This window comes from Aegilops tauschii, chromosome 2, assembly GCF_002575655.3.
Source record: "Aegilops tauschii subsp. strangulata cultivar AL8/78 chromosome 2, Aet v6.0, whole genome shotgun sequence".
In the NCBI taxonomy this organism is placed as follows: domain Eukaryota; kingdom Viridiplantae; phylum Streptophyta; class Magnoliopsida; order Poales; family Poaceae; genus Aegilops; species Aegilops tauschii.
In genome coordinates this window covers 634,606,250-634,615,617 of record NC_053036.3, presented here as the reverse complement: position 1 = coordinate 634,615,617, position 9,368 = coordinate 634,606,250, and the positions used below count along the sequence as shown (strand labels likewise).

Here is a 9,368-nt window from a genome sequence, read left to right as displayed (position 1 = left end):
TAATTTTGAAAATTTGTTTTTGGCAGGCTAGGTCCCCGTGGGTGACATATCTGTCAGATCTTTAATATTCGGCAACCTATTAAAAATTGTTTATTAATCAAGGAAACAGACATCTCAAAATCGGTCCATGATCAACCGAATTGATTCACATCATATTTAATAAATGCAAATTTGTGATTTATGATCACTTTCCTATGATTCCGTATCTGATTTATCACTTGCGTATAGAATCACAATTTGTTGCCTATGAAAGGTTGACTTTCTTCTTTATGGATATTTCTTAATCTTTCTAATTTTCACATTAAATTATTTATTTTTCCCTTTTATATTCTGTTATTTTCCATTACCTTGATGATATCTTTAATTATGTTATAGGTAATTGCCCTTGTGTAAATCATGTCTTTAATTATTTTATAGGTAATTGCTACAGGACAATAGACAATTTTATTATTTTAGTATAAATCATGTCTAACACATAAGTTTACGATCCTCATGTATATGAAACAATATAATTGGAATACAAATCATTCACTCGACCACAGCTTTGCAAAAGATAATATTGTTTATTATTTTTCATCACAACAATCTGTATAACACACATACGTACAAATGAGAAACAATAGTACATCAACTAAAGATAATAGTAGCAGAAGTACGCGCTCCCATAGATAGCACACAACATAATTTTGTCTATCTATGCGTATGGATTAGCAGCAACGGTATTAGACACATGCCCCTCTCTGTGTATGCATTAGCAGAAGCAGCACATCAGCAGCATCTCTCGGTCACGAAAAATTAACAGCTCCATCTCTCTCTCTCTCTCTCAACGCCTGAGGGCTGGTTCATCTTGCGAAACACGAAAAAATAAGTACTCCGGTTGCTGCTGCTCGTCGGCATCACAATTTTGCGCGTGGGTAAAACTGCTCTGGCCCTTGGGCCTTTCTCATACATGCCTGCTCTCTCTCCCATACGGAGCAGCAGAAGCAAGCAAGCCCACGCTAAGGAGAACACACTGGTAATGAGGTGACCATTGGAGGTAGCAAGAGCATCCCAAAATTATTTTGACGTAAGATAGGAGAGGGAACCTTTTGTCTCTTTTAGGTAGTGTAGATATAGATAAATGGTTTGCGAGTAAGCACGTGTATCACTGCTGCCATTACTAAAACATGGCATGGGGCTGAGAGCAAACATGCAACTTGGAATTAGCATGATTGCTGGGATAAATAAAAGATAACTGAAAATCACATTGTCATCAAGTAAGAGACAACAAGCAAATTAATAACCCTTGATTATTTGAATCCGAACGATTACATTGATAAATGCTCATAAGGAGCAATGCAACAACTAACATACTAAGAAATATAAATAACAATGTAGACCCCCTCACGACGTCGGATTAGGTTATCAAAGTGGTTTGTGGAAAGCGTGGTTGGGAACTGAATAGGCAGATTATGATCATGCATCTTTAGTTTCTTACACTTACGTGAGGATCCCTCACCAAGACCACGATCTCGGTGCGGTTCTTCATCTTCCAGTTGACCTAGATCATCAGGGTGAAGCTGAGTCGTGTCTTCTTGATCTTGATGGTTATCCTCGGAACTATTGGATGACTACATGTCAAAGAAAATGGAGTGGCAAGGGTGGAGCGTTCTGGTTTGGGTGGTGCAAGGGTGGAGCGTTCTGGTTTGGGTGGTGCAAGGGTGTAGCAATTTATAGATGTTTATAAGGAAACATTGATTAGAAAATCCTTCTATGAAGCAACTGAGATGATCACAATCAGAAAATAAAATCTTTTAGAATCAGATTTATGATTCGGCGTGATCAACATAGTAGTAGTTTACAATGAAAAAGAATGAACATGCCATTAAATAAAGTAACACTACCAAATTTTATGTAACCAACCCATTTGGAGATATAAAGGAAACACATTTAAGGCTGATGATACACGTTCTGATTTGATGACATGGTTGGTGATTGGCATGATCACTTGCCGTAATATACTATTCGTTTCCGGATATTATATGGGGGATTTTCGTCATTAAATAAACTAACTTCCCGTCATCAAATAGTTACCATATGGATATTTACTAAGTCTTCCGAAATTAAAATTGAGTTATTTCCTTTTTCGGTTATATTAAATTATTTTCCATTTCTAGTCAATATTTTTCTTTAAACATCATTTTTTGCATAAGTATCGTCAAACACATTAATTTGAGCACCAATATAATAACTATGAACATGCGGGACAAATATTAGACACTCATACACACTCATACAGCTCAAGGCAGTAAAAATAATTTGAAATACATCTATGCTTTCAGCATTTTCATGACCACGTATGTTTCATCTGCTCATGAAAACTGAACAGCGTTTAACACTGATTGGAGCAAACCAAAACTTAGACACTCATAAAGCTCAAGGGAGTAAAATAATTTCAAATACATAACTATATATACTAACAGCAAGCCTTGATAGCTATAAATCTACATGAAAACTGAACAGCATTTAAAATTGGGTGGAACAAATCAAATATTACACACTCATACACACTCATAAAGCTCAAGGCATGAAAACAACATCAGATACATGTATGATTTTAGCCTTTTCATGAGCATGTATGTATTAATCCTCTCGAGCATACATAACATATGTAAACAAATGTATCAAATGTAACCTGCATGCTAAATGATGACAAGACATGCATGCTCCAGGTTTTAATCAAACTGTACAAAGAAAATTTAACATGTTGCGGGTCTTTATGAAGCCAAACATTATTTCTGAATCTCAGATTACACATGACACGGTACGCTGTGTGACATGTACATTGCCAGAAACATTGCGATAGTGGAAAACCTATAACAGCGATGAAGGTCCTACTATGACGGATGTTTATTGAGATGCAGTTAGTAGTTCAACTAATTGGAGTATACCTCCAACAACCAAGATACCAAATGAAAAGATATGTAAATAAACCGAATTACAGCAATTCTTGACTGAAGGAAAAGTAAATTCCGTATCTATAAATCCAGCAGGTCTATTAAGACCGGACTTCAGCCTGTAAGTACTTCCTTGTAGACGATGTTCTTCATTGAGGTCAGCAAGGACACGGTCGGTCTTTTTCGCTTCTTTGGATTGTTATTTTTCTTGTTGGACTTCTCCTTCGGCTTCTCCTTCTGAATAAGTATCTTTATGTTTCTCTTCGCGGTTGCTCGAGACAAAGCAACATAGAGTTGACCATGAGAGAACACCGGAATAGGTAGATACACACCAGCAATCGGGATGGTCTGCCCTTGAGCCTTGTTAATCGTCATAGCAAAGCTAAGCCTTATAGGAAATTGCTTCCTCTTAAACTTGAATGGAAACATGTCGTTGTCAGATGGGCACAGAGGTATTCGAGGAAGGAAGACCCTCCTACCAGCGTGTTGTCCAATCACGATTTCTGCATCAATGGTGTTCCTCTCAAAACCTCTAACAACAAGCCTAGTACCGTTACATAGTCCATTAGCTGGATCAATGTTCCTTAGAAGTATGACCGGGCAGTTCAGCTTTAGTTTGAGTGCATGCGGAGGAAGACCATTGGGAGTCAATCCGTTAAGAAACTCAGGAGCTTAGTAGCCATATGGGTCGTCCTCCGCACTGTCAAAGCTATGGTAGATTACTTCATCTCCGTGGAAACACTCTATCATGCGGATGTTTATCTTATCGACGTTGTCATTTGTCGTGGAAAGGATGGCGCGAGATGTCATGTAATTCGAATCAGACATGTTGTCATCTAGACTCAGAAACACGTGGTCAATCAGCTTCTCCAGGTCGTCAACCTCGCATGTAGATGGCAGACAAATGTCATCAGGCAGTAGTATGTTGCCTTGATCGTCGGCTTCCTCTGTGCCATTACCGACCCTGAGCAAGTAATCTGCAAACCACGTGTCATTATGAGCCCTCATGTTGGTGATGAGCCGAAGCTGCCGCATACCCTTCCATAGATGAGAATTTCGGAGGCTTGCATCAATTATCTCGCCCCGTGACCCCCTTCTGACGACCGGAAGCACCTGCCTAAAGTCCCCGCCAAAAACAACAGTCTTTCCTCCAAAGGGTCGGTTGCGTATTCCCATGATGTCACGCATGCTATTCTCCAATGCCTCAACAGCTTGTCGCTTAGTCATGCTGGCCTCGTCCCATAGTATCAATGAGGCCATCCTTAGCAGCTTGGCGGTCCCACTCTGCTTGGTGAAGCTGCACAAGGCTCCATCATCGCAACTCAGTGGGATTTTGAACCTCGAGTGGGCAGTCCTACCGCCAGGCATGATAGAAGCAGCGACGCCCGACGTCGCGGTAGCGATAGCAATCTTGCCCTCGCCCCTCACCTTTGCGAGTATCGCCCTGTAGAGGAAGGTCTTCCCTATACCTCTAGGGCCATCTATAAAGAATACACCCCCATCACCTCGTTCAACAGCCAATAGTATCTCGTCGTATGCGGCCCTTTGTTCCAAATTCAAGGAAGATGAAAATTTAGTGTCACTTTCATCAAACTCAACGGTTGATTCCTCGATGATCTCTCTGGCCTCGCCCTCAGTTGGGTCAAACACATCATCAATGGTTAGAAGAGTGAAATCGATAATGTCTTTACCCATGGACTGCAACATAGCCCTAATGTCAAGCAACACCATCTGCTCCACCTCATTCGGGGACGGGCGTGTTCGACGGTAGTCATCAGACATAGGCTCGAGGTGCCTATCCCATAAAATGCGCACATCGCCTGGCTCGCAGTGCACCAAGAGGGTTGCGAAGAGCCTCCTAAGAGAACATGACATCGCCCACTGCTCCGCCTCAGTAAGACAGTCGTCGAGCGTGTTGTCAGCCTCGATGAGTCCCAACCTTTCAGCAGCCTCCCTAAAGCTCCCACATACCACGCCGTCCATGGTGAGCAAGTCCTCAAATCTTGTTTTGCCCGTAACATGGTTCAACAACACACGCAGGTAGTATCGCTCCCCCTCGGCAGGATTGGTAGACACGATACGACCTATTTGAAAACGTTCAACCCGCCGCTTCCAGAACTTCTTTCTCTTCTCCCACGTGAAGCTTCCGGGAAAATCCTTGTACAATATATGCCTTGCCCAAGGGTGTTTTTCGTTAGCCTTGAAATACTCAGTTAACATGGATTTTGAAGCATTTTCGGAGGAGACAACATTTCTCAAGTCAGCCTGTGCATTGAATGCATCCCTATGCATATTCGGGAGATGAAGAGCCAACTGCAAGACAAGCGGGTAATTGGCGCACAGTGGGAAGCCAAATATCCTCCACATAGCCTCCGGAGGGGTGACCCATCTTGCGTCACCGTATCTCTTGATCTCATCAATGTTACCATCAGCGTCTGGCTGGTCGATGCTGAAAGAAGCCTTATCATGACCCTTATAAATGTATTTGACGGCCTTTATGCTAGAGCAGACCTCAACATTGATGTGGCAATTAAACATCCGCAAAAGATAAGGATTATACGGCACAACCCATCGGTTGTCCAACATTTTCCCTCGGACCTTAGCACGTCTTCCATCGTCTCTACGCCGATAAACTGGGTATGAGTCCTTGCCTTGTACCGTGTTCTCATTGAACGGCCGAGGGTATCTGCACTTGCATTCATTGTCTTGCATGCAAACATTCTTCGGATTGAGAGCACCGCATGGTCCGTGCATCATATGTTTAACCACCATTGCATACAATTCCGGATACTTTTGCTTGTCTGGGAGCTCTGCGGAAATGAGTCGGTCATACTGCTCCGGGACGAGAAGCTTGTATGTTGAATCCATGATCAACAAAAAATGTGCGTGTGGGAGGCCCCTCTTTTGGAACTCGACTACGTACACATAAGCAACAACAACACCCAGGACAATTTTCTTGAGCAACGGGTCTTTCATAGCCTCTAGCTTGCCGTAGAACACGCGGGCCACAATATCAGGACGATCATGCGCCGTCTGACCAGGAAGCAACTCATTTGTTATCTCTTCCCATTTAGGGTTGCAAGTCATGGTTAAGAAGATGTCAGGCTTCCTGTATGTATGGACAATTGCCATGGCATCCATATGTCACTTCTTCATGTCGCGGTCACCACCAGGGTAAGTTCCAGGGAGCACTATTCTTACCCCAACAGCGCTTGCTCGCGTCTCCCCCGATGTGGTCGCATCAACAACTCCTTTATACAAGTCGGCACGGATCTGCGTCTGGTTCTTCCTGTACCACCTCAACCGACAACTCTCAATCTTGATGTACATGTCAACCGCCCATTGCTGCAGTAGGCGTGCTCCACAGAGTATGGGATTGAAGATCCCAGGCCGTGTTTGCGGCATGTAACAGTAATAGTCTCTCACGGAGACGCATAACCTGCTATTCCCCTCTGCACATGTTTGAGTAACATCGCATGAGCATTCTTTTGAGAAATAAGATATTATTTGTAAAAAATGGGACACAAACAACATACCTGCATCCTCATCATCATCATGGCCGAGTCTTGGATGTTGTACAAGCTCCCAAGAAACATTACGTTTAGGTAGCTTCGGATGCCAACCTAGCTCCCCCCTTGGATAGAATAAGGGATAAGTCAACGGGTCATATGCTCCTGAGGTCACACGTATACTATGCCTTTCGTTGTTGTTACCACAAAGTGTAATCCTGCGGTCAAACCTTTTGGCTAGGTCATTGCCCTCAACCCAAATTGCAGCGACCTCAGATGACACCGGTCTATTATATCTTCTTTGGTCAAGCCTCTTATCAGTGTTTAGGTCTATCCTATAATCATCGAGGTTGTCTTTGTGTGCACCCAAACTCCTAAATTGCTGGGAGTATGGGTTTTCTTTGAGTATGTCTACCAAACTCTTCACGACATCCTGGTCTAATTGCTTGGTGGCCGCCTTACGATGAGTTAGGTTTGGGTCGTCATGGTAGAAGTACAACTGCAGATGTTTTGGATGGGAGCTTGACCCGAACGAATGCATGCTGTAAAAGTTTTTGGTCTCCGAACACCGAAGCTTGAGCTTAATGAAACACTCTGTGCATTGAAGGGCTTGCTGGGTGGCTTTATGATTTGCAGGGCAGGTGGAGGAATTGATTCCGCTGGCAGGTTTTAAGTTTTAACTTCGCCATCACTCGTTGGATTATTGCAGTTGGGCGCCCGGGGTGGGCCGCACACAAATTAATTACGTTCTGCAGTGTCCTACATGCCTCGATTATCACAAATTATCACAGGTGTACTGTTGATTGGCCATCATGTGGCCTACGTACGAACGCCGCGTGCACCGGCAGATACATGCAAAAGGCCGATGCAACAACATAGAGCAAACCAGAAAGCTAAAAACAGATTACTCTGAAAACCAGATAGCTAAAACCATACGGTGCTAAAGCAGATACATCGCCCGGGATACATATGTGAACTACATCGATTCCATCACGCTGGATACATATAGGGATGGGGTTGAGATTCAGAGCTTCAGCATGCAGATAATGGCCATGAGCACCAGGTTGACGACGCCGAGGACAAAAATGTTCTTCAGCCATGCTTGATTATGTTCAAGCAGTGATGCATGATGATAGACGGATGCATGGGAAATCAGGTGTCCCCAACGGGCGCTGAAGTACTGTATTACTTGTTCTCCCACTTCCAAAAACTGCACCCGCCGAACTGCCGAAAACAGCAAAAACTGATCAGCAAGGTGTGGGGAAAATGGATGAAGAAAGATCTTGAAAAACTTACTCCATGCCTTTCGCACTTGTACAAATGCCGCTCTGGGTTTTCTACCGTCCCTGAGACAAACCACATCACGAAGCCGGCGTTGCACTCCGGGTAACGGATGAGAGGGAGAGGGGGCACCTGGTTGGCGGTGTGGTGCGACACAGGAGGCGTGGAGCTAAGCTGTGACTTGGATGAACACATGGTGTTGAGCTGGGCGGGCGAACTGAGGAGTTGAAGGAGGAGTGCGAGTATGATTTGAGCGAGGTGTTTAAATGGACGGGGAGGAGTGTGAATGCAACTAGCCGTTCAACGCCACGCTCCTGGCCTACATCTGCGCGTGTCAGCTTGGTGAGAATACGTGGGATACAGAGATTTATATGAGAGTTTTGATTCATTATACAGCTTGAGCGTATTAAAGGTGCACGAATCACGAGTGTGTGCGGTTTGAATTCCGACAGCGCGTAGCCGCATGTCCACTCAAGATTATTCGCACCGAGTACCTACATATATGTATATACTGTACAATACGATCCCATCCTGCAGCTGTATATATACGCGCGCCTTTGCGATCCTCAACGTGGGACGTGGCAGCAGAACTAGTAGCTAGGCTTGTGCTAGCACGTAGTTGGTCCGAAGCCAACGTAGCCAGTGGCGGAATCGACGGTGATCTGGATCCCTTGCTGCTGTATGTTGCCGAGGATGGACAGCCCCGACGCCGACGCCGCGAACGCCAGGCAGTACACGCCGCCGCCCATCTCCACCAGCAGGTTCCTCGCCGGCAGCGTCAGCGCCGCGCCGTCGCGCCCGAAGTAGAGGGCCACCGTCGGCACGCGCACGCTCGCGTACCCACTCAGGTCGTAAAACGTGTCCAGCAGCGGCACGCCCGGCGCGCGGGAGGCCGCCGCCGACGGCGTCCGCGAACGCGTCCCGCAGCGCGGCGTAGGCATCGGCCGGGAGCCGCGTCACGGCCGTGCCGGTGTCCATCACTACGCCGCCGCTGCCGTCCTCTGTGACGTCGAAGAGCCCGTCCTGCAGCGGGAGCCTCTCGCCGCCGACGCCCAGCCCTGTCAGGTCCACGTAGTAGAAGCTCAGCTCCTGCGCGTTGCGCAGCAGGGGCACCCACACGGCGCCCACCGGCATGGCTTCGTCCCGGCCGAGCACGAGCGACCCGGCGCCGGCGTCGGGGCTGGCGAGGCAGTAGCTGAACGCGCCACCTGCCGCGCCGCCGAGCTGCCCGACGAGCGACATGGGCCCCCAGCCGAGGCCGAGCAGGCCGGCCGCCCCGACGAAGAGGCTGCGGTTACGGCCATGGTAAAGTTGCGAGGGTCGATGTAGTGGAACTGCAGTGACGACGGTGACCAAGCCGAAGCGCCGGACATGATCACGGCGGAGACAAAGAGGAGGACGATGGGGAGATGCGTGGTGGTCATTGCGGCGTGCATGGCCATGGTGCGCATGTACACACACAAGTGTTTGTGGAAACTTCGAGCAGGAGCTACATAGGTAGCAGAGGCCCGGAGGATTTATGCATGAGTTTCGCGGTGTGTGGGTGGCAAGTGTGGTGTGGTTCATGCACTTGTGTGTTTGCCACGTATGATAACGCATTGTTGATAATAAAGTCCATTTGATCGATCGTAACGTCGAACGC

At 46.3% G+C, this 9,368-nt stretch overlaps 1 pseudogene; it reads right to left on the bottom strand.

Moving 5' to 3' along the window:
• Window positions 1-3,050: 3,050 nt before the first annotated feature.
• Window positions 3,051-9,168, bottom strand: LOC109738350 (uncharacterized; annotated as a pseudogene).
• Window positions 9,169-9,368: the final 200 nt, after the last annotated feature.